The sequence below is a fragment of the Anastrepha obliqua genome, chromosome 3, assembly GCF_027943255.1.
Source record: "Anastrepha obliqua isolate idAnaObli1 chromosome 3, idAnaObli1_1.0, whole genome shotgun sequence".
Taxonomy (NCBI): domain Eukaryota; kingdom Metazoa; phylum Arthropoda; class Insecta; order Diptera; family Tephritidae; genus Anastrepha; species Anastrepha obliqua.
Window position 1 is genome coordinate 75,850,500 of NC_072894.1, and position 26,027 is coordinate 75,876,526.

Consider the following 26,027-nt stretch of genomic DNA (forward strand, 5'->3'; position numbering starts at 1 on the left):
TGAATGTAAGTATAAATATGAGTATTGGTATGAGTAGAATGAAATATATATTAAAAATTGATATAATTACAATATGAGTACCGGTGCAAATACGTAATACCCGGAATGACAAAAACTACTCGAATAAAAGTATGTAGTTCATAGTACCTACTCCATACAGATTAGAACTATGCCACTGTAGCATAACTACCAGCAGCACCAATACCAAGGCAGTAGTTCGTTAACTACATAACAACAACTCTATACAGACTCTTTTGCGCCAGTTGCAAGTCGTCGCTAGCCTCAGGTGTCGTGTATTTTGTCAGCATTATTTGCGCTTAACTTTCCGCTTGTTTGTTTCTGTTGCTGTATCACAACAACAACAATAAAATCACAGTATTGCGAACCAAACACAAAGCACTGACTGTAAACAACGAGTCGCTTAGTCCGACAGACGCACAGTCACTCCAAATGGCCGACAGGTAGAACGCATCCAACTGAAAGCGCCCAAACCATCGCACAAATGAGCGGACGATGAGTTATTACAGGGCATCGTTTTCAACGCGGGCGCATTCAACTGTTGCGCATGCGCAGATAAACGAAAGGCAAACATAGCCACCAACTCGGACAGAAGGAGTAGATAGGTAATAATAAAGAAAAATGCACAACTTAAAAAAAAATGAAGAATTTTTATTTGCAGCAATGCGCTTTGGACAGCACCGACACGTTGTCGCCACCGCTGACACCACCACCACCACCACCACCACCACCATCAGCGCCGCCAACCAATTCTGTCACTTTTTCTTCCACTGTCTACCTGCATGTTTTTTCTTGCTTACTTCTTTTACCTATTTTTTTTCTTATAATATATTTTTATTGCTGCGTTTATAAATTTTTATAATCTTTCTTTGCTGATGATCACCGCGACGGCGGATCAAAAAGCAAACTGCAATAAAAGAGTAAAAAGAACTACTTGTACTCGTATAATGAGTGTTGACCAAGAAGAAAGTCAGCATTTGTGGCGACTAAGTGGAGCTCTCAGCTTCGCAGTTGCAGCATAAACGCTATGCAACATACAGCATGTGGCAAGTTGCTGCGCCACACTTTACCACTGTTTTCCCTCTGGCATAATTGGCTGCATATTTGTGCATGCTCGCATATGTATTTTGCACTCATACATCCATGCATACATTCGTATGTATATGAATGCTAGTATGTGCGTATTTGTGTTTACATTTAGAACTTTAAGTTGGTTTGCTGGGCGTTGTGGTTATTTAGTAAATCTAAATATTTAAATTCAACATGCGTTAACTGCTAAATGGTATTTACTTGTAGCAAATACTTAAGTAAATGGGCGCTGTGGTAAACAAGTTGTCGCTTCACTTTGGTCAATTTAGTGGCGAAAATTGTTTGCGCATTTTAAGTGTGCAACGAATATTGTATTTGCAAAACATATTTATGTTGGTGATGGCATTTGAAAAAGACATTCTTGGAGTATTTTCTTAGATTATCAGGAAATTAATAGGTGTTCTTTTTCGCAACATTTTCACAGAGTATATGACAATATTTTGGTGATGTCGGCACACAATAAGGCACATTTTTTCGAGAAGTAAAAACACTACTAAATAAATAATTGTTCAAAAATGTGTTCTGAAAATAGCCAATTTTCAATTGAAATTTTATTTATTAATTAATTATTTTCAAAAATTGTCAGAAAAACACTTTTCACTTTCAGTGCATACTGTCCATTGTTGTAATTTCGAGTTCTCTTGATTTTGATTCAAAAGTATTTGCAGAGTATCGCATTCAACTTGGCCAACATTAAACTTTCTGAGGCTCTCAAGCTAACAGATAATGGAATGTGATAAACTGGGCTATTAGTTATATGTCTGCCCAATACGAAACCTTGCACAACGGTTTCTGTTGGAGCTTCAGAGATAAATAAAAAGTTGAATTCATTCAGCACTTCCTATATAAAATGCCCGTATTTCCAAATATGCAATTAAGATTCTTAGTGAACGGCTTCTTTAAGAACTTGCTGGAAGGATTGACTTTATTCGCCAGGAAACATGTAGAGACAGGACTGGAAAAATCTATTCTAGCCTCTGGGGCTACCGAGTGAACGATTTTTGGGAAAATCCCATCTGACCAAATTCTTTTATGATGAAAGCGAAGTAACTTATACTCGGATATAAGAAAACTCAAACTTCTACCTTCCACAAAGGAGTAATTTGCAATCATAATGATAACTTAACAGTGATCTTACAGCTCTAAAAAAACAATATGCAAAACTAAATCATATACCGCATTTATTACAACTAGAAATATCGCGGCAGAATTTGTATACCTACTAACTTCGACATAATAACGCAGATCCTCCCACACCCGAAATCTGGAAGCAACTTCAGAAAATTCAACATTGTGGTTTCAGAAGGTTTGTGCAAAACTATAGTAAGATTCTCTAATTTTGTGAGAGAGGGCGCCCCGAATTTATTTAAAATAAACAACTGAAAGACAATAGCACTCCAGGTATCAGGCAGAGCGACTCGGTGTCGTGTGACTTCTTTAAGCTGATATTGGAAAAGATCGTGGAAGTTGCGGAACTTAATCGCTCAGGCCCAATTTTTGATAAGAGCGGACAATTGCTCGCATCTGCAGATGATATCGACATCATCGGCCTTACCAACCGCGTTGTTAGTTCTCCCTTTTCCAAACTGAATAAAGAAGCAAACCGAATGGGTTTTGTGGTGAACGAGGGCACAATGAAATAGCCCCTGTCATCAAACAAAAGGTTGGCGCACTCGCGAATCGGCACCCTCGTTATTGTTGACAATTCTGATTTATGTAAAAGACTTCTTTTATTTAGGAACCAGCACTAATACTGATAACAATGTCAGCCTTGGAATCCAATGTAGAATCTCTCTGCTAGTACTTAAGTGGTAAAGTACTCTCTCAACGAACAAAACTAACACCTTAAAAGGTTCTCATCATGCACGTCCTATCGTGTAGCGCAGGAGCTTAGACGATGGCAACATGCGATGAAGCTACGCTTGGAGTGTTTGAGAGAAAGATTCTACGGAAGATTTTTGGTCCTTTGAACGTTAGCGACGGCGAGTATCGGGCAGAATCTACTGTTGAAGCATCAACAGCCAGTTCATATCAAGCAGTGGAATAATTGGACCACATTTTTTTTGAAAATCGTCGGAGGCACATGCTGAACGATTATTTTTCGCCGGTAATTATATAACATCCTTCCTTTAGTACACACACCTCATTTCAGCAAGATGGTGCCATGCCTCACACGGCCAGAGAGACCATGGCGATACTGCGTGGTTTCTTCCCTAACAAATTGGTAAGTCGTTTCGGTGACCCCTTTGGACTTTCTAGCAACCATCTCAGCGCTAAAAGAAAATATCGTTCGCGAGGTTAATGACATCCTGATATTACGTCTCCAGCGCGTGCCACGGAGTATAGCGGCCGAATCCCAAGATTGTAATTCTGCCACCGGTAAAAGATCTGTGCATAATTGAAAAACAAAAAATAATAATAAAATTATCGGCTGTGAAGAGGAAGCAAAAGCAATATATTGTCTTATGTAATATATATGCATTTATCAGCGCTCAATACGTGCGCACAACCAACTTAGCATAACCACCATTGGACACACTCAACCTGACCATTGTTTAGCGCTGATGTCACCATATCATTACTTCACGCCCAAAATAATGTTGTAATGCCTGCAAGTAATGGTAGTTATTATATGGCGCAGGCTTGTGCGTTGTTGGTGCGCATACGCAGTGCAACAAACGAGCTGAAGGCAGTCGAAAGCCAATCAGCAAAACGATCATTGCCAATTAAAAGCACGCCGCTATAAAAAAAAGCAAAAAGGCATCAGCGCCTGCTTAATTGATTGGTCCAGGAAAGTACCTAAGTGGCGGCAACAACAATTAGGTAGACAAAACAGGCAAAAGCTACAACTTAACCAACTATTTACAACAAAAGCGTCCAGAGCCAAACACTTTTACTTCACACATTCGCAAATAGCTTCATGTCTTCATTGGCACTTGGCAATGCCATTTCAAGAAATTATAAGACGTTTTATTTTTCCTTTTTCAAAAGTATTCGCTTTTGTTAACATTTCGCTTTAATTTACTTCTTCGGGGAAACTATGTATCGGTAAATGAATAGCAAGAACAACAATAATAGCAGTTACCTCCATATCAGCTAGTATCTTTCAAGAGCGTACACCTGTCTGACACACACGCATATACAGACACAGGTATATAATGCACGAGTAGATATAAATGTGTTTACTTCACCCCCATCAACTGTACAACTACTGGCCAACCATGACGAGTCGCATACTCGATATAGTGAAAAGCTATATATGGCATTATTGCTATTCCTGCTGCTGGCGCATCTAACAGCCGTAATGCATCTTGAATATTTAATGTTTCGAGTGCAAGTTGTCACACTTGAGTCTCAACTTCCTCCAGCAGCTAGGCAACTAAACACTATTTTGGTCTGATTTGCTTTCAGGCCGCCAGACATCGTCCAAACCATTTGAAATTCCAGCGTGCATACATTGCCTCTATTTCTAAAGCCACAGCAGGAGCACAAAAATGGCAGTAAAAATGCAGTTGTAAAAACCGTTTACGATTTTTCTACGTACGAGTCGGTAATAATGTCTGTATGCGCATGCGCAGCAATTTTCCACAATGCTTTGACGTTAATTAAGAAAGCGAGATTCTTAACTGAAATTGCATTGGAAAATTATTGCAAGTAAAATAGTGTGAAACTGTTAGCATTCAACGAATGTTGGAATTTCACACATTCTTTCTTCAAATATTTATATGATTAAATTAATTTTCATAACTTCGTGGGAAAAACGATAGTAGTAAAGAATCTGGGAGAGAGGTTCGTAAAGGTAGTGTCTACGTTGTTTTAAGTTCAGTGAATAGGATAACATATAAAAATCCGCAAGAGAATAAAATTTACTGCTTCAGAAACCAAGGTCAGCAGTCGGTGTTACTTCAGGTAAGGCTAATAGGAAAGTATATATAATATGATTGACAACGTCTACATATAGTAAGTCATTGGTGCTTGCACTGTAGAATGCCATTTACATGTCGGGCAAGTTTCGGCAGTAACGAAGACTCCAATCAAGTTTTCTATAACCTTTAGGGTTTAGTTAGATCGTTCGTTCTGCACCTTAAAAAATTCCAATTATTTCGAAGAAGGGAAGCAAAACCCGTACCTGGTATTTTTAATGTAACTTTACATAACAACTGCTGAAAAGCTGAAATGTAGTAATAACCAAATAAGTAAATGCACTTTAATTCCATGATTTCCCAGTTTTTTTTTTCGAATTTATTTGAGCGGGTCTGTGGGCTAGGTGTAAATTTCATTGTTTCTAATTAACTCAGCGTTATTCATTGAATGAGCTCAAATACAGCAAACACCCAGATAAGTCTCCACATTTTTGTCGCCACTTTAACAATGTTTCGCTTGCAATATTTTCCGAAACTCTGGAAAGTGGCAGAGATTATTGCATTGCCAAAACCGGGTAAAGATCCAACTACCGTATCATCTTATAGACCAATAAGCTTACTACCGACAATATCTAAAATTGCTGAAAAATTACTGCATGATCGACTAACCCAATTTCTGGAGAAAAAACGTATAATACCGGATCATCAATTTGGATTTAGAAAAAAACATTCGACTATCCAACAGATCCACAGAATTACAAATAAAATCCAATCAGACTTTGAAAACAATCGTTATTGTGCGGCAGTATTCTTAGACGTAGCTAAAGCGTTTGACAAAGTGTGGCACAGAGGCTTACTCCACAAAATAAAAATAATGATTCCTTTTGACTACTATCTTATCATAAAAAGCTAATCGAAGTTTCTATATTAAATATGATAATCAATGTTCAGATATTCATCAAATAACTGCTGGAGTTCCGCAAGGAAGCGTTCTTGGACCTCTACTATATGTTTTATTCACCGCAGACATACCACCTCCTGACGAAACTAATTCATCAATTGCTACGTTCGCAGACGATACAATACTACTGGCATCGGATAAAAGCTTAACTATCGCTACTGAAAAACTGCAGCGATACACAAACGCAGTTAAGGAATGGTTCGATAATTGGTGCTAAAAATAAATGAAGACAAAACCGTACAGGTTATATTTACTACCAAAACAAAATTTACTGCAGTTCCAATAAAAATAAATGGCAAAGCAATTACAATTAAACCAACTACGAAATACCTTGGAATACATTTGGACTCGAAACTAAATTGGAATCACCACATAAAGCAAAAGGTCAAACAAATAAAAGAAAAGCTTCGACAACTTCATTAGTTAGTCAGCACAAAATCCAGACTTACTATACAGAACAAGCTATTATTGTACAAAGCCATGATTAAACCAATCTGGCTATATGGACTACAGGTATGGGGAACGGCTAAAAAGTCTCACCTAGTAAAAATTCAACGACAGCAATCGAAGATTCTTCGAATTTTGACCATGTCTGACAGGTACACGAAAAATGATGACATCCACAGGACTTTTAATACAGCAACAGTAGACGAAGAGGCCAAAAAAATAGCAAAAAGCCACTTTGAAAAAATACAGGGACACAATAATGCAGAAATCAACAAAATTCTGGAAAGGGAAAAAAACACTGAAAGACGTTTAAAAAAAACTTCAATTTGTTTATGTTGTAGTAATACGAAACTGTAATTTCAAAGTGTAATGCCAACAAGATGGATATGTTCGAGACAGTTGTGCTCATATCAATAGAAGCGCAGTATTTTTAAACCGGTAAAAGTAAAACTTTAATCCCTAGGCTTACACTTTTACCATCTCAAGTTTAAAACTCCTCTTCCATCACTCTCTTGCAAAACTCTTCACATAGAAAACAGTTGAATGCTGCTAAATAGGCTCAAGCTTTTCGCAATACGCATTGTTTTTTTTTTAATGAGTTCTGAATGAAAAACCATTTGAAGCAGGACTTCACTCGAAGTGTAAGCAACTTCAGACCGCTCGCGCAGCTGATGCCCGTGCTTCAGCAGTGTATCAGTTGGGTAAATCACAGTCTAGAGTATCTATTTCAAGCGCGAGGAAGCATTTTGCCGAGCGAAACGAGAAAATCTGTAATGGACTTCAAACGTTTAGTGTGTTTGCATTATATTTGACTGGAAAATCATAACCAGCGATTGTTCGTGAGCTCGATCACCTTAAAGCAAATAAAGTTTTTGTTCATCGCATCATTACTCGTTACAATGATAGGTAGCATCGCGAAACGTCATGGAGGTGGTCATCAAAACACTGCAACGTCACGTAAAATGGTTCAAAAAGTGAAGAAACAACTTGAGCGAAATCCCCGACAATGTTCCAATCAAATGGCGAAAGAACTGAAAATATCTCATCGTAGCATCCGCCACATGCTGAAAAATGATCTCAAGCCTTACAAGATCCAAAAGGCACATGATCTCACACCAAAGCAGCAGCGAGTCAGCCACAATCAGAAAAGCCACAGGTAATGGTTTGGGCTGCAGTAAACGCAAGGCGATCTCCAATCGTTTTCATCGAGGCTGGCGTCTCGGTAATGCCGCTCGGAATCGGCTTAAAAATTGTAGGTCCCTCCATATGTGGAACAACATCCACACGCATGCCACAAATAGGAGGAGGAGCTCGGCCAAACAACGAAAAAAGGTGTACGCGCCAATTATATTTATATATATATTTCGGAATTTGCTTTGAAGCCGTGGGCAGACAAACATTTCGGTGGCAGACCATGGACATTTCAACATTACTCGGCACCGTCTCACAAAGCTGGAGCCAGCCAAGAATGGCTAAAAAACTTCATTACGTCCACACAATGGCCCTCAAATTCTCCAGACGCGAATCCGATGGAGTATTCCTTTTGTTATAAAACATTGCCGATTTCCCCGAACAAGGGCTAAACACAAAAAAAAAAAAACACGTTTCTAAAGCAAGATTCGAAGATCCTAGATTTCTCATTGATGGCAAAGTCATACTTATCGTTGCACGAAGCTGTAGCAATTTGAAGGAAAAGTGGTGTTAATATAGGGTTTTCCAATAACAGGTGTTATTGGTGAATGAATTGCGCTATCGAGAGATGATTAACGATTTTTTATGGCCGGATTTGGATGGTATTGCTCTGCACCATTTATTTTCAGCAAGACGTCGCTACGTGCCACGCAAACAACGAAACCATCGATCTTTTACGGGAAAAGTTTCCGGACCATGTTATCTCTCGAAGAGGTGATCACAATTGGCCACTGAGATCTTGTGATTTAATCCTTATGACTTTTTTCTTTGGGGCCACGTGAAAGAAATGGTCTACGTCAACAGCCCATGATCGACTCAAGACCTCAAAGATGGAATTCGTGAGGCTATCGAGGATATAGGATAGCCACTTTGCAATTAGGTTATGGAAAATTTCATGTCTTGTAAGCGTGATCGTGGTGGTCATTTGCCTGATGTTATTTTCCACTATTAACGGCAAACCTTCCTCTTTATAATGAAATAAACATCCGATCATTTATATTAAGAAATAGCATTTTTCTTTGAATATCAAAATAACAACTCTCTTTGGAAAACCCTATATAACCACAGGACGTAATGTATTCGAGGATGTTTACGTGCAGAAGACTTCAAATTCCGGAACGCATTGGAAAAATACTTGCGTGGGCTAAGATAAATTCAGAACTTTCGAAAAAAATAAACAAAGTATAACTCGAAGATGTGAAGCCATTATAGCTAATGGCTAAGATTTTATAAAATATATTGCCTATAATCAATATTATAAGCCTGTAGAATGCAGTTTGCTGGAAACAAATTGATCAAATAGTTTCTAAGTTATGGTGCTCACGATTCGATGACACAGAGTATTTATTTTTTTTATTTTTTATTTATAAACTCTTAAGCTCGTTTTCAGTGTTTTGCCAAGCTTTTCCATCTATTTGTGATAAGTGTCTTGATATTTTTGACAAGTGGAGGAACTTACAGTTTTATGCCGCCTACGAACGGCAGATGATTACAATCGGTGTCTCGTATCCGGGGTTTTGAACTTGTGCATTTACGAATGCATGTCTTACACCCATACACTCGGCTGCGGGCGCCACGAAGTTTAAGTGTGTCAAATGCCATCGAACTTGTTAAAAGATAATTTTAGTCTCATAACCCGACCTCTGTTTACTCCTTCTACGCCTACGCCTCGGTTTCTCTTTCATTAAAGGTGAAATACTTAATCTTATATCAAATTCTTACCCAAGATTTATCACTTAACCCTCTTTTTACAGCATTACCGTTTATTGATTTTTTCTTAATCTTCAAATTTTAGAATAGGGGCATGAAACTAGTATGGCCAAAATTCGTTCAACTGTTATTGTATGGTAACTGATAAAGTAGTAGCTGAAAAAAATTTAATAATAGTAGTCCATCATCACACCTGACCGTAGATAATATCACTTATGACCTAGCAGGCCTGAATATTACATCAGGGATGATTTGAGTAAGCATTCCCTAAAATTCTTGTCTTCGAAAGAGATGCGAAATCACAAAAAAGCACATTTCATATTACTTTTAAATTTGATCAGAAAAATTTTGATAATAGTCACGAATGTCAGATTTTCAACTAGTCACTAGTAACGTCAACGAAAACATCACTATTCGTGTTCGTACAAGATCTCATAAGACACACATACGATTATACGAAAGGTTTGGACTTTATCATGTTAATATTGAAGAGAGCCAAGGTTGGTCAAAAGATTACTCATACAAACTTTGTGAATTCAATTACCATTGGTTACGCCGTCCTGATGGCTAGAATATGTCAATTCTTCGATCGCTAGATCTTGTAAAGGAAAAAGTAAGTTTGTTCAGTAGTGGAAAATTCAAGGTGGCAAAAACTCGATTTTTTATTCTGAGGCCAATTTAGCATAAAAGGGAGTAAATCAAATTTAAAAGGATGTTTTATACAAAAACCTACAAAATAGCGCCAACATTATTTTGTAAGATATTTCTATTAATATGAATATAACTGTAGATGGAAGCATTTTGCTGTTACATACACTTGTTAATCGCTGCACAAATTGCGGCAGTAGCTTTGAACAGCATCACTGTACTGTTGCAACTTTACGAAGCTATTAATTAACTCAGTTTCGCATGCACAGCGCTGTAGTCTGCAAAGTCTTAGTGGTATGAAGGAGACTGGGCAAATGAGAAGTTTTAAATGGTAAGTGTGAAGCCGTTTACATTTTAAGCTAGCATGATTTATTTAAAATTCTATTTTACCTAGTTCTTTTTATGCTATTATTTCTTTATGCCAATTGACTTCTGCCATATTTTTTGGTTCCTTTATTCTGAATTGGATTTTCACAATAATGTCCCCAATCGCTGCAATGAATGTGGAGTATAACTTTGTACGAATGTGCATATGTGTATATGGTACATATGAAGAGCTAAACTGTTAAACTGGTTTACCATTCTAGCCACTTACAGCAAATGGTTTTGCTGTTGTTTTTTTTTTTGCTAAGGAAATACCTGCTCGCCACCTCGATTGATTGATTACAATTCCATGTTGCAGCTACATACTTGCGTTTGTCACAGTAGTTATCCGTGTGCATATCTTGCAGGAAAATGTGCTACTATTAAAATGGTGCACCTCTAGTGAATTTAGAACCATAAATAGTTTGCGTTACTTTTCTTTTCTAATACGGCGATGACATGGGAGTTGTCAATCTCTGCGCTAGATATCTTTAGCGATGGTTCGGAATGAACTAAATTCGGTGCCAACTATTTGGGGCAAATTTTCATTTATAATACAAATTTCAGGGTAAAAAATATATATTAGGTGCGCAACTAAGTTCCCGCTGTGTGTCAATAGATGCCGCCAGCAGTGTGTGCTAGTCGATTCTAACATAACCTAAACGTCATAGACCAAGCTTAGACATATGATAAACAAACTGCTTCGACACATTATTGATTTTTTTTTGGTATCATATACTTTTGGTTTTGTGAAAATGTCTCATTTTGTGCCGAATAATCGTCATTTGCGGGAAGTGTTGATTGTCCTCTTTCATTCGCAAAACACGGCGGCTGAAGCGCATCGAGAGCTACAAAAAGTTTATGAAGATGCTGCTTTAAGTGAAACAACGTGCCGAGATTGGTTCCGTCGCTTCAAAGACGGTGATTTTATTGTTGACGACCGTCCGCGTGAAGGAAGGCCGAAAACCTTCGAAGACTCTGAATTGGAGACATTGCACAATGAGGATCTGTGTCAAATGCAAGAAGAGCTTGCTTCAGTATTAGGAGTTACCCGCCAACCAATCCATTTCCAAGCGATTGCATGCTTTGGGAAAGATTCAGGAAGAGGGGACTTGGGTTCCTTAAGAGTTAAAACCAAGGGATGTTGAACGTCGTTTTTTCGCCTGTAAACAACTGCTCTAGCGGCAAAAAAGGAACGGTTTTCTTCATCGCATCGTGACGGATGATGAAAAATAGATTCATTACAGCAATCCAAAGAAAAGAAAGTCATGGGGACTGTCCGGTCATGATTCTACGTCGTCGCCTCGGCCGAATATTCACGCTGTGAAGGTTATGCTATGTATTTGGTGGGACCAAGATGGTGTTATTTATTATGAACGGTTAAAACCAAGTGAAACCGTCACTGGGGATCGGTATCGACGAAGCGGCCGCAATACGCGGAGAGGCATGAAAAAGTGATTCTACAGCATGACAACGCTCGCCCTCACGTTGCCAAACCCGTTAAAACTTACCTGGAAACACTGAAATGGGAAATCCTACCCCACCCGCCATAATCTCCAGATATTCCGCCGCCCAATTATCACCTGTCTCGATCGATGGCACATGGTCTAGCTGACAAGCAGTTCCATTCATATGAAGACATCAAAAAATGGCTTCATCCGTGCATAGCCTCAAAAGATGAACAGTTTTATCGCGACGGTATACGAGATCTACCAGAAAGATGGGAAAAAGTAGTAGCCAGCGATGGGCAATACTTTCAATGATTCACTTGTAACCTTTTTATCAGAATAAAGTTGTATTCTCACCAAAATTATAGCGAGAACTTAGTTGCGCATATTATGTTAATTCCTTCCGCTCCATAGTGAAGCATGGGGCACAAAATAGGGAAACTGGGTACTCCTTTTTCTTCCTCTTTTGAATAAAAAGTCGGAAGGAATGTTTTTTTTTTACTTTTATATTTCCTGATTTGGTAAGGAGTATTCAAATTTACTAAATGCACCAAAACTTATTGAGACAGTTGGGCTGAGAGAAATACTGTAATTTATGAAGGATGTACAATAGATCTCTTAACTCGCAGTGCTAAATCCCCTCATAATAATATTAAACATAAAATAAAGCATATTTTATACATGGACGACATCGAACTATACGAATCCACACAAACACACTTAAAAACACTTTTACAAACCACAGAACAAACAACGAACGATGTAAATACTAACTTTGACATCAGTAAATCTAAAGCACAACATATTAAAAAAGGAAAATGGACTTACATAATCGATACATATTGACTGAACAATTAGACAATAAAGTCCATGGAAGAACATGAAACGTACAAATATCTTGGATCACAAAATACTCAAATAGACCACACCTCTATTAAAAACCAACTTTCACTGCATTACAAAAAAAAACTTTAACCAAATGCTTAAAGCACTACTAAGTTCCAACACTCTCTATAAAGCAATCAGCACGCACGCCATAACAGTATTCACATACTCCTACGGAATAAAAAACTGGGAAAGAACAACAAGAAGACAACTTACCAAATATAGAAAGCTTCACTTCACTCATACAAAGACTTAAAATACCAAGACTAGAAGGAGGAAGAGAATTCACTGATATCCAAAACATTCACAATAACCAAAACTCAAAATTAAAACTATTTTTCCACTCCGATCTACACAAGACATAGTCCTGGCAAACAAGCACTTCACCCCACTAAACCTACAAAACACTGAAACAACAATCACCCAAACAACTGTTGAAGAAAAGAAGACGGATTGGGCACAGAAACAGTTACATGGCAAACACTTACACCTAAAGGAAGATAAAATGAACAGCTGTACCTGTCTTCATAGACAAAAGCTTCATTCTGAAACGGCAGAGTTTATAATCGCCGTTTAAAATGAAGTAATTCTCACCAAAACCTATCAAAAATACATAATCAAAGACCCGGTTATAACTAACGACTAATGCCGAAGATGCCAAATACACCCAAAAGCAATAGACCAAATAACCGCAGGGTGTCAAGTTCTAGCAGGCACAGACTATGCGCATAGATACAACATAGTTGCACAAATAATACATCAAGAAATAGCCAATAAACAACATTTAACAGAAAACAAAGATCCATATTACAAATATACCCTTTCAAACATCCTAGACAGTGAAGAATATACCCTATACTGGGACACTACGGTACACACCGATAAAACTGTAATGAGCAATAGACCGGATATTATTTTAATAAAAAAAAAATAAACAAAATTACATGGTTTATAGAAATCAGCACTCCAAATGATACCAGCATACTAATAAAATATATAGAAAAAAAATGAAAAATATGGGGAACTATCTCAAGAAATAAGACGAGTATGGAAACAGAATACTGTAAAAACAATCCCATTTATTACTTCAGCAACTGAGCAACTGGATTGATCAACAAGACATTTATAAAAAACTTAAAGGAACTCAACATCGAACTAATTATACAGCACAAGATATAAAATGCAGTAATTTAAAAACATGCAGCCAATAATACAAAAAAATAATGTCGACACGATTTGCAGCCCGATGAAAATGGATTCCGCCTCGCGCGGTATGCGGGAGAAGAGTAGCGTGGGATAATAATAATAATAAGGACGAAAAATTAATGGAAACCCTAATAGAAAATATTTTTTATCCTCACAAGAATTAAGACAACTCAATTGGATTTGTATGATCACGAAACTTATCGTGGCGGCATATGTTTCTCAACATCACCAAAAGTTTCCTCTGATACCACTCATGTCTTAACTTTTTTAAATAATTTTCGCAAATTTCGAAATTTTCAGCTAAGGCGTAAGCTAACTCGAATTTCCTACTCCAAATTTTGCAGCGAAAACCTTCTAACTGGCAGTTTAGAATAGAGAGCTTTTTTCTCAATATATGAACATGTATGAAATTGGCGGCCGTCGTAGCCGAATGGGTTGGTGCGTGACTACCATTCGGAATTCAGGGAGGAATTCACTAAAATTTCTGCCCCTCGGTAGGCAATGGCAAACCTCCGAGTGTAGTTCTGCCATGAAAAAGCTCCTCATAAATATCGGAATCGGCTTGAAGCTGTAGGCCCCTCTATTTGTGGAGGAACATATAATCCTGTATTTTTTCAGAATTTGAGGTGTTGTTGCTGTTTTTAGACGTCTTTGACGTGCGTCGCCTTCAAGGTTTTTACGACCACGTTTAAACTCAGCAACCCATCTTGCACTAATTGATGGCGAAAAGTCCTTACACACTTTCAATATTCGTTCATAAAAATCCTTTGCTTTTAAACCTTCCAAACATGAAAATTCAATCATTTCGAAACTTGATTTTTTCTGTTGCAGAAAATGCTCTGGCAAAGTATGAATTGACAGACTGAAATGAAATTTCATACACGTTCATATGAAGAGTGTACCAACATACCACAAACAAAACAAAAAAATAGTCTAGTAGCAACGCCTTCTCCTATGGAACCGCAAACTGAACGACCTAGTATTTATTAAGAATTAGGGTGAATAACTATATGTATATGAGAAGCAAAACTTTTGGCCATTATTCAGAAGATTATAGATTCGATTTTCTATTTCTTAAATAATGGTTTTTTAATAATTCTTAATTCTATCAAAACTCATTTGTAATACTCTAGCGCACTTTTATTAAATTCGAGAATGCCGTACCATCATTAACACCACGACATTCTACTAGTTGTGAACTAGAACTTTGTTCACTAGCTAAGGTTTTTCCTGCAGGGTGGCAGCCTCAGCTCTGTTGCATGCATATAAGGATTGTTATCGTTAATGGTACTGTTGCTATTGGCGTCCCAGAGTTGTTATACCAGCTACCGCCGCTGCACTCTTGGCGCTTTTTAATTGTTATACAACAAAGATCGCTGAGCTTTAAGTGACTGTTGACATGATTGCCGGTTTCGTGTTAATTACGTCTGCCGTCGTTTAGTGTTTATTATTAATTTTTTCGCAATTTTTTTTTCGTTATGATTTACTGTCATATTTCGCAATTTACTTTGTGGGCAAAAATGCGCATGCGTAGCCACGCAATGATCGCTTGTCCACTTGCCTGCCGTTTAGCTTGTCAAATGTGTGACAACTGCACTTGCAGCGCTTCAACGCGTTCGTTCAAATGCAGTTTTATGTCGTGTTTGTAGGGTGTGTTTGAGAGTTCATTTTTTTTCTTTGTGCCTCTATTTGTTACACTTTGTTGTTGGTGTAACCGCTGGTGCATTATTAATTGCATAGCGTTTTCGTTATTGAATTATGAATTTAATTTATGTGCAGCTAATTGTTTGCACAGACTGAATTTCAATGAAAGTGCCCGTGTGGATGACTATCCAGTCTCGCCTGGTAGAGTCGTAGGTTACGGATGTAGTCACCGTAAATTTGGTATATGATGTGGTAATAGATTTCATCCTGCGAGTAGAGCAATTTTTTTAATTTCTTAAAAGGGATGTCAGTTGCTGGCGCTGATGGGGAAAGGTGTTTCTTGTTACGTACGGAAAATTTTTTTCGTCAAGCAGAGCACCCAGGTTAGACTCGGTTGATCCTCTAAATCGCACATACACGAGAAATTGATACTTAGAGGGCAACCAGCGAGAAAACCTAATTCGAGTACGCCGAATCCAATGTTGCTGACTATTGTCCTAGCTTAGCTCGCATTTTTTAACTATTTGGTTAAAATTCACAGGATTGTAGACCTCAAGAAGGTTCTTTTTGCTAATTTTTTGAATTTGGATCGATAGAGCACGATCGAAAGAAATTAAATCGATATCGCAAATTTTATACTGATTTCGTATAATTTTTAGTAAAACTTCAAGCATTTTTATTAATGCGAAATGTAGTTGGTAAGGTCAAGTTTTAATATAAATGACCAAGGTTGTCTGGTGTTAAGAAATAATGTTTTTGTAATTTTTTTGTAAAACATTTGAACTCATTATTGTCTCTTCTTCATGAGAGTAAATCTTTTTTTTTTTTTTCAAATAAGAAAAATATATCTGTGTTATGATTCTTTTCTTCTCATTTTTCCATATGTTCTTATATCTCATATCTCGAATGATTCAAATAGTTCATTATGGACACGGAAAGTTCTCCAAACATAGAAAATCTACAGTGTTTTCAAAATAAAGACTTTAACATTCAATTTTCGGATGCATTCTTAATTTTTTTGTTTGAATAGCTCAGCCGGTAGTCCGTCGCTTTCCCATACAGAGACATGACTTTAAGACCCCACAGGCGCATAAAAGTATGCACTATGCTCTTCTAAAAATATTTATTCATTAATAACTATAGCTTAAGTCGCCATCTTAATAAATGTTCACTGAAATACAACATTTTTCTATGAGAAATCAAAATTTATTGACCTCAAGGCAAACCCTGTTAAAGTCACATGAATTGATTTATCAAAAGTCCACAGATTTACGTAACTAAGAAAATATAAACGAGTGTGATATCTATTTTTATTAATATTTCAATGTTTAAGTTCCAAATGAATAAAAATTAAAGCAGAAAATGCTTTAAAAAGTTGATACTCCAATGGATACTGGGTAATGGAATAACTGCTCACATACCGGCCCGAAGCCTCGATAGTACCCTAGTGTAGATATGTACTCAATCACTAGCATTTGTTTCTTACGTCTGGTTCATTGAAATATTTTCGAGTGTTTTGATTTCTTTGTTAGTCAATTCAGCAATTAAATTAAATTGGTAACAGCTCTAATTCATATCAAATATATTATATACAAACAATCGTGTACTGCAGTTAAGACAATTGTTTTTTTTTTTTACATAACTCACTTTTCCAATTGAGATTTTCATTTAGAAATATGTAAACGCAAGATTTATTCAAGGCAATATTCGATTTCACATACTCGTATGTGTACGTGTGGATAAATGGCGAATTGCTAGTATTATTGTCATTGTTAATTTATTTTAAGTGAGGAGTTTTGATTTTCGTTAATAAATCTATGAATGAGTGTATTATATTTACTGGAATTCTGATCACACCCATACAAACGTATAATAAAATCCAACTCAAATGCACACCCATATGGGGCGTATACGTAACTTATTGCGTTAAATTTTTGTGGTATGCGTTTAGTTCACTAAAGTTCAACATATTTCCATAATATAACAGATATTTAATGCTTCTAATACAACTTTGTATGCATAATAGTTGGAAAATAATAGTTTTGATTGTTTGCAGCCCTACAAATTCCTTTCATCGCACACCCACACACACACACTCTGCTTATTCGAATTTTCACCTGCTTCAAAAGCTAGATTTCTCAGTTTACTGAAGATTTTATAGCTAAGTGAAGCTTTCTAAGCGCAAATCCACTTAATTATAAATTATTAGCTAAGTTTTTGTAACTTTATGAAAATAAAATCGGTGAAATTTACACAGCCAAGTAATTCGGCAGGTACTGTTGTAGCTAAAAGTAATTTTCAGGTATATCAAAATGGAATTGTTTGCACGTGTTTTAATACTCATTTAAAACCGCCGTATAGAAATGCAAATGTAGGTTCAGTGTACTGAATGGAACGCACATCTTGTAGAGCAAAGTTTATATTCTGCAGTACATGACTTAAAAATATTTCCATTTACGACTCGGAATAGCATACATATAGTACTTCTAGTCCCAAGGAAATTTCACATGCATTTTTTGGAATGTTGTTGTTCTTCTAATGTTATTGACATCAAAAAAAAACCAATCGCTTCCTAAGCCAGAAGAGCTATTTCTCATACGCAAATATGGACTTCTTTGTTTCGGAAGTTTTATCAGCAACAAAAATGTATAAAAAATATGATGAAAATGTTAACGAAGTATTCTCTTTGATTTTCAACTGGGCATCGATAGACTCGATAGTTTAAATGTGCTCCTATAAGCATTAAAGCGGAACGTCTAGAAAATGCAACAACACCAGAAATTATTACATTTACATGCCATTACATTTTTGTTTCCCTGTTTAATTTATTTCATTTCATTCGTTGAAAAATATTATATAATTCGTAATTATATTAGGTGGCATTTTTATATTGAGTGCAGCCAAACAAGTTAAGTCCGAAATTATAAAATTTTATCATCATAACAATCAAAGCAATCGATCTTAATGAAACTGTATCCCATTGAAGACAGGAAAAGAGAAATACTCTTGCGTGCGAGGTTGCTTATTGGGATCTCTATAGAATTTTCTACACTCGTCTCTGATTGACGCGTAGGTAGGTAGGTGAAATGGTTGAAGTGCCGGTCTGGCACTCCTCAAGTAGCACTGAAGCGCCGTTTTGACACCATTATGAGACATCCAACAAGCAGGTATCCACAGTCAACCAGACGGGTTGATATCATGGAGAAGATTGTTGGGATTTAATCGTCTAGCTGCCAAACTCGGACATTTACAGAGAAAATGCAGTCTCTGCATTATCTTTCACTGAAAGGTCCCCACAGCTTCTGCAATGGGGGTTAAATGGTAACCCAAAAGTCCAAAGGACTTTCTGAGTCCTTCGTTTATCGTATTGGGGCCAAAGGATTTTCGAAATAGCACATGAAGAAATGGAGCTCCATCTTTTCTGCGCTTTCCTGAGAAATAATGTGTGCAGTTCCCCTTTAACAACTGTCAGGGGGATGCCGATGACCGGGTAGGAGGTTTCTGAAGCCAATTCAGTCCCCTTCCTGGCAAGCTCATCAGCAATTTCATTCCCCTCTATGTTCCTATGTCCTGGAACCCAAATCAAAGAAATGTTACCTGCACACCCAAGAGATTTGGTCTCCTCCTTACAGGAGTTTACTAATGTCGTTCTGCACCATGGCATCGTCGGAGCCTTAATCGCGGATTGACTATCGCATATAGTTAAAGAAAACCCCTGCTCCGACTCCCGATTCCATCTTGAAACTGTCAGTGAAGACAGAGGTGCAAGCTTCGGTGCAGATTTTTCCCTCGATCCAATCCTGCCTATTTGGAAAGATTGCCCTAGCACGACCCTCAAACTCTAGCTTGCGGATAGAGAGATCTGACAAAGTTCGGAGAAATACGATGTTAACTGCCCAAAAATGCTACCATGTCCTTTGAGAGATTGCCTTCTGAGGCCTATCTCCTTTAACCTGATTGCACTTTGAGTTGCGATGGAAATGAATGCCATTCAGGGCAGCACTGGGGTAAGTTTTACATGCTCCGGTGATGCCAATGCATGCAGTGCTTTGCACCCTCCCCTGTTTAATGTTATAATAAACCTTCCGAAGGGCTTCCCACCAAACCAGGCATCCATACGTTAAAATTGGCAAAACCACTGTGGCTTGAGTCCCCATTTTTTACCGAACATAGATTTACAGGAGTAGAAGGCTATACTGGCCTTCTTTACCCGATTTTCAGCGTTTAGCTTCCAATGGAGTTTGAAGTCAAGTATCACTCCAAGATATCTAACTTGCGATGAGAGCTGGAGAACGCGGTTGTTTAATTTGGGGGAGGCCCCAAGTCACAGCCCAGTTCCAAAATCTCAGCCATGACTGAGGGAAACGGTCCCGATACCATCAGGACGCGCAAGTTTACATTTTTATTCTGATCTTGATAAAACATTGCACAATTTCTTTCCAACATTCGTTATCTAATCACTTTGGAATACAAATTTAAATATTTACTTATGAGGTGCCGCCAGGCTCGTATTTAAATAAAATGTATGAACGAAATATATGTTATGGATATGTGTGTTCTTCAGTGAGCAATACATTTTTTTTCTCAAAGTATTTTGTACATTAATTTGGTGTGCAATAGCAAACATATGTGGACCTCATACCTGAAAATGTGCTCACACCGTCCATTGCAGATTACTATTGAATTTAATACACTCGGATGGCTGCAGAGTCTCTGTGGTCTCGCACATATACAGCAGAAAAAAATAAAATTAAAAAACAAGCATGCAGAAAACAATTTCCCTAACTTTCTCAATTCAGCTCTATATAACAATTTTATATTTTTTTGCCTTTGTTTGTTGTTACTTACATTGTTAAACCAGCAATTTCAGGTAGTGAACATCAAGAATTTTTATTGCTTCTTCCTTGTGGTTGATTTTTGTTTTGTTTCCAGGTCACACTAGTGAGTACAAAATAGTATCCTACAGACTGGCTGACCATTGCATATTAACATAATCATGCATACACACACACGTGCACTTTAAGTGTCACAGTGCCACAGGGCATCTCATAGTGCTCGTAATGCTTATAAGGTTGTATGTGTATTTCAGCCTGTAAGCTCCCTGCAGGGAAAAGCTTAACTAGTATGAAGATATCAGGTACTGGGAGTTCAGATACTGGTACTCAATAGAGGATAGTTTTCTAGAATAGTTACAATAGTAAAATGATAAATTTCTTTGTAAATTACTACAGTTGATTTTTTTTTTTAAAGAATATTTAAGACTCATCTAAGGACGCATCTATGCATCGCAATGAATATGCATAATTAGATAATGATGAATACATATATTTATTTGAAAAACGTTTGTACGAGCATAATCATATGCATCGGGTACTATGTTTTGACAGCTGAGAATTGCAAACTGACATTGACATTTTTGTTCAGTAAGATTTGGCAAGTCATCATGGATCGTTTAAGGCCAGAACGATGCTTCTAAATTGGGAAAATTTATTTAAAAGAAAATAAATATATTCGCTATGTTCATAGAGCAATAACGGTATAGTCGGTTCTTATTTCTTACGAAATGAGGAAGAGCTGCCGTCACGGTAAATGGCGACCGCTATCGAGTCATGCTGACTGAATTTTAGTTTCCAAAAATTAACCAGCTAAACGTGGAAGACATCTGGTTCCATCAAGATGACGTAACTTACCCTACAGCGCGCTTAACCGTTGATTTGCTGCAATATTCACCACCATGGACGCCATACGGCCAGATTTATTGGAAAAAGTAGTCAAAAATTGGACTGATCGAATTGATCTATAACTCGTAATAGCGGCCGACATATGCCGGCTATAATATTCAAAAAACAAATCCCATAAAATTATCTATCAGATTAGGTTAGATTAAGCTGGTTGACTTGCGTCACGCATATAAGTAGACCGGTTTGGTACATAGCTATACCAGATGGAGTTCATTAGTTATGGTTTTTGAAAAGGCTACCCGCATGGCGCGTGCTTCCATTGCGAATTTAAGGAGGAATTTAGAACTCACTGCTGAGACCAAACTGTGGTGCCTCCAGATACTTTATGCGTGTTTGGAATAACGCAGGATATCGTTGAGCCCTGCTCCCTACATTTCCTGCATTCCTCACTGTCCGAAATTCCTATCTTATAAGCATGCGCTGCTACTTGGATATGCGACGCCTATCATAGTTCTACAATCTCTTCGTTTTAGTGGTAGTACAAATCGAGTACGACTGTGATCGTCATGTCTACCCATGATATTAGCATTGCCCAATGGGCCAGCTATACCTCCTGATTTCTCTGATCATGTATTCGTCTAGTTTGTTGAAATAATCCGCTGTCAATCTGTCTACTGCCTCTCCTGCTCTGACGAACGATCTTGGGCGTATCACAAGATAGGTCTTCTACCTTTCCAATGGCGAAAACCTCAACGTGGAATACACTGCAGTGATCAGGAAGCTTATATGACTGTCTTAGGTCTAACTCTGGACAGCATATCCCAGCGCCTACTCCACTAGTCATTTTAAGGGGGAGGTAGGGTTTAGCGCTAAAAAAAAAACACTTTTTTTGTGAATTTTTTACAGAAATATGGCTTAAGATACTTTAATAAAATCAGTTACATGTTATTGTACATCTTTTCAATAAGTTTTTAAAAAATATTAATAATAAAATATTGACAAATAAGCCCATGCCAGAGTTTTTTTGGAGATATGTTTTTCGAGAGGTGCTCTGCGGTGCCAATCGGCATTCATCGTAGAATCATCTGAAACTAAAAAAGTCGAATTTTTCAGCTAAAGTATGACGTAATGCTCCCCCCTACATTAATAAAAAATTTTTTTTTTCATTTTTGTAGTTTTGGTGGCAAAAAAACGTAAAACGAGCATTTTTGGCGAAAAATTTCGCCATATTTGTAAGTGAAAAACAACCTTAAAAAACAAAAAATAAAAAAAAAACAGTGTAGGGGGGAGGTATTTTTGATTTAGAAAACGTGTGCCAAATTTGAAAAGAATCGGTTGAATAGTTTCGGAGTTGTGATTGGCACCGACTTTTAAGAAGTCGTTTCGGGAAAAACGCGTTTGAAAAAATGACTCTGAGAAATTATCGATGCTCCGCATTTGAGGTAGAGTGCCTACAAAGGCTATAACTTTGAGAGTTATGCTCCGATCCACATAAAATTTTGACACAACATTCTTGAAATGATTTACTATAAGATGAGTGAAGAAAAAAAATTTCGATTTTGTGACCCTACCCCCCCCCCTTAAGCCTTTCGTATAAAAGTTAAGTGTTTTGCGTTTGGAGCTAAAGCTTTTATGTCATCCTTCTTTTGAATATTAAACCTTTTTTCTCCAATAAAAACTGGAGCCATATAGTCCATATTGACTATAGACTAGACTATCTATGTACTAGATAATAATGAAAAAAAAAAAATTATTTGAACAATATTTCTGTTTTGTATTATCATTTTAAGTTCTCAAGGTCTTAAAAAACCCCCGATACATCCACAAATTATGTGTCATTTACAAAAATTACTGAGGTTGTTTCCAAATTGTAAACAATTTTGACTTAAGAGGGTATTCTGGTCTAGAAATTTGAAAAAATCGATTTTTTTTTTGCATATTTTCAATGTTTAGACCTTCAAAAATATGCCCTTCAACGGATTTTTCAAAATTCGAATTATTTTCGGAGATACAACGGATTTTGTGACGTGGCGTCTAAGCCGGCCGAGTGGAGCGAATCGCACAATGAACGGCAGATGTTACCGGACGGCTTGAGGACTCGTTCTTTCCAGAAAATCTTTTGTATCCCACACAACCTTTACTTATTCTATGCATATATACAATATATACCTACTTTATACTTTTATAATATATACCTGGAAATATATATATACATATATATTATATCCAGAGTGAGTGAGTAGTAAATATTATGATCTAAGTTATTACATTGGAAATGTTGCTCAAACTTCAAGCGCGATTTTCTCAAAACTACTTTTTTTGAGATGGTCGTCATGATATCTCAAGTTCTAATTGACCGATCGCTTTGAAGTTTTATAAGCATTTTTTATTACACATCTGTCCATCGCGCCTGCCTCGGATTTTGAAAAATTTAAGTTTGAAGTATTTTTAAAAAATTTGAAAGGTAAAAACAGAGGGTATAAAGATTTTATGGTGATTTTTTTTTTCTTCTTTGATTTGGCGTAATCCGATAGCGACATCCTAACTAATGAAGAATTTTTTTAATTTGTTTATTTTAGATCACTACAAGGGTTGGAATCATGTCAACCATCGAACCCCATTTTTTATGTAGCCCCCACTCCGCCGGCCTGTAATTCCACGATTTTTTTATTTTTTTTTTTTTATTTATTTTTTTATTTTTTTTTTTTATACTTTTCTAATATTAATAAAAACCATAAAAAATGGATCGTAAAAATGTTTTTCATTTTTTTTATCTTAGTTTTAAAAATACCTAAAATTAAGGCGTCTAGACCAGAATACCCCCTTAACCGTTTTAGCAGCAATGGATAGCAAGAAGGATATGAGAAGATTTTTAAAAAGCAAAGGTAGGTACATTCTAATAGGTCAACCAATACAGTTTTCCTAAGAAATTTAAGATATTGCAGCCTTAAATTTAAGAAGAAGACAATGCCGCATGTTCGTAGGTTCTTTTCATTTCTCATCAGAGAATACTTGCAATCATAATACAGACGTGAGTCGCCTGAGGAAACTGAAAATTCATCTGATCATAACATGAAACACTTGGTTAGAAAGAAAATCTTGAAGATAAGCCCCCACAAACATTGTTCTTTGACAGATTTCTGCAGTAAGGTGTCTGTTTTAACATTCTTTCCCCAATAAATTTTCAAAACAAAGAAAAAAAAGAACTTTTGCTTAATTTCAATGTACATATATATTTTAATTTATGTATTTTGTTTCAGAATCCATAATAAGCTTTACCAACGCCGATGAACAAAAAATGCAACTAATAAAAGCACTTCACTTAAATAAAACGATTTTTTCAAAACAAAGGTCAATGCAGAAAAATCCTCGCAGCACACGGGCACGTAAAATATGAAACCGAAACTAGCATTAATTTTATTTATAATCCCAAAATTATATTAATAACTTAAATTTTATTTCTTTTTTAGTTTTTTGAAGAATTCGTTTTAATGTTTTGGGAGCTACTATAGTGTAACTTAGAAGGAATTTTTGAATGATTCACCCATGGCTGTACCCGAAAGAAATTACATTTAATTTTAAGAAAAACGCTGCGCTGTAAGCACTTTTCATATGCTAGAGAATATTTTAAAACGTTACAATAGAATGTAGTGGGTGGATTCTTTGTTTCCAAATTCTTATGGATGGTTTCTAAGATTATTTTTTTTTGGCTAGTATGAACAGCTTTTTGCTAATGCAAGACCGGACGATTGACATTTCGTAAGGTATCGCCGTGCTCGTTCGCAACTAACATTTTTCCCTCCGGGGGGCTTTATTTCTTATACTACGCACACCTCTACAAACATATAGGTAGATATCGGGTGCTTTTTAAGTGCCTAAGAACTTAAAATGATAATATAAAACGGAAATATTGTTGGAATGCATTATTTTATTATTATCTGGTAGATAATTTCAAGGCATTTTTTTCTTACTTGAATATTATAGCTGGCATGGCATATGTCGCCGCTGCCAAGAGTTATAGGTCAACTCGATCATTCCTATTTTAGACTACTTTTCCCATAAATCTGGCCGTATGTCGTCAATGGTGGCTTGAATATTGCAATAAATCGATTGTTAAGCGCGCTGTATGGTAAGTTGCGCCGTCTTGCTAAAGCTAAATGTCAACCTGTGTACCTGATTAACAAAAATTCAGTCAACCTGGCTCCTTCCTCCTTTCGAAAGAAATAAGGACCTATGATGCCACCAGTGCTCTATGAACTTTGGGAATAGATTAATTTTTTTTAAGTAAATTTCCTCAATTTAGACAATTAAACGTTTCGTGATAAAACCTCAAAACTCACTAAACAGAAATGTAAAATATCAATCCTTCTAAAGTAACTAAAAAAACACCCAATATATAGGATACTGGTTTTAGTTTCAGTGCACATTTGAAATTCACAAAATTACATGTTAAACGCATTTTGTAGTCATAGCCACGTTGTCCTTGCCAAAAGCCAAAATATATGTACTGTGTGGTGAATTTGTGATTTTTTTGTTTTTGCCTTATATCTTTTCTATATATATTTTGTGTGATACTTGTTTCACATTGTCCAACAAAAAAAGTTTCGTGTGTGTATGTAGCCATGTGTGTTTATTCTTGCATTCACAATCACTTGCTATTCTGAACCGACAACTGACCCACAACGACAGCATCCTTTGTACCTAAAACAATCTCCTTCAACTTTACTTTTTATTAACTCGCAAAACTGATTTTTACTCTAACACTGCAACATTCACATCTAGTTGGAACTATTCACTTGCATGTACATATATATATACACATTGTGCGTACATACACACATAAGTGCATAGGTAAATATATTCGCATGCGCGA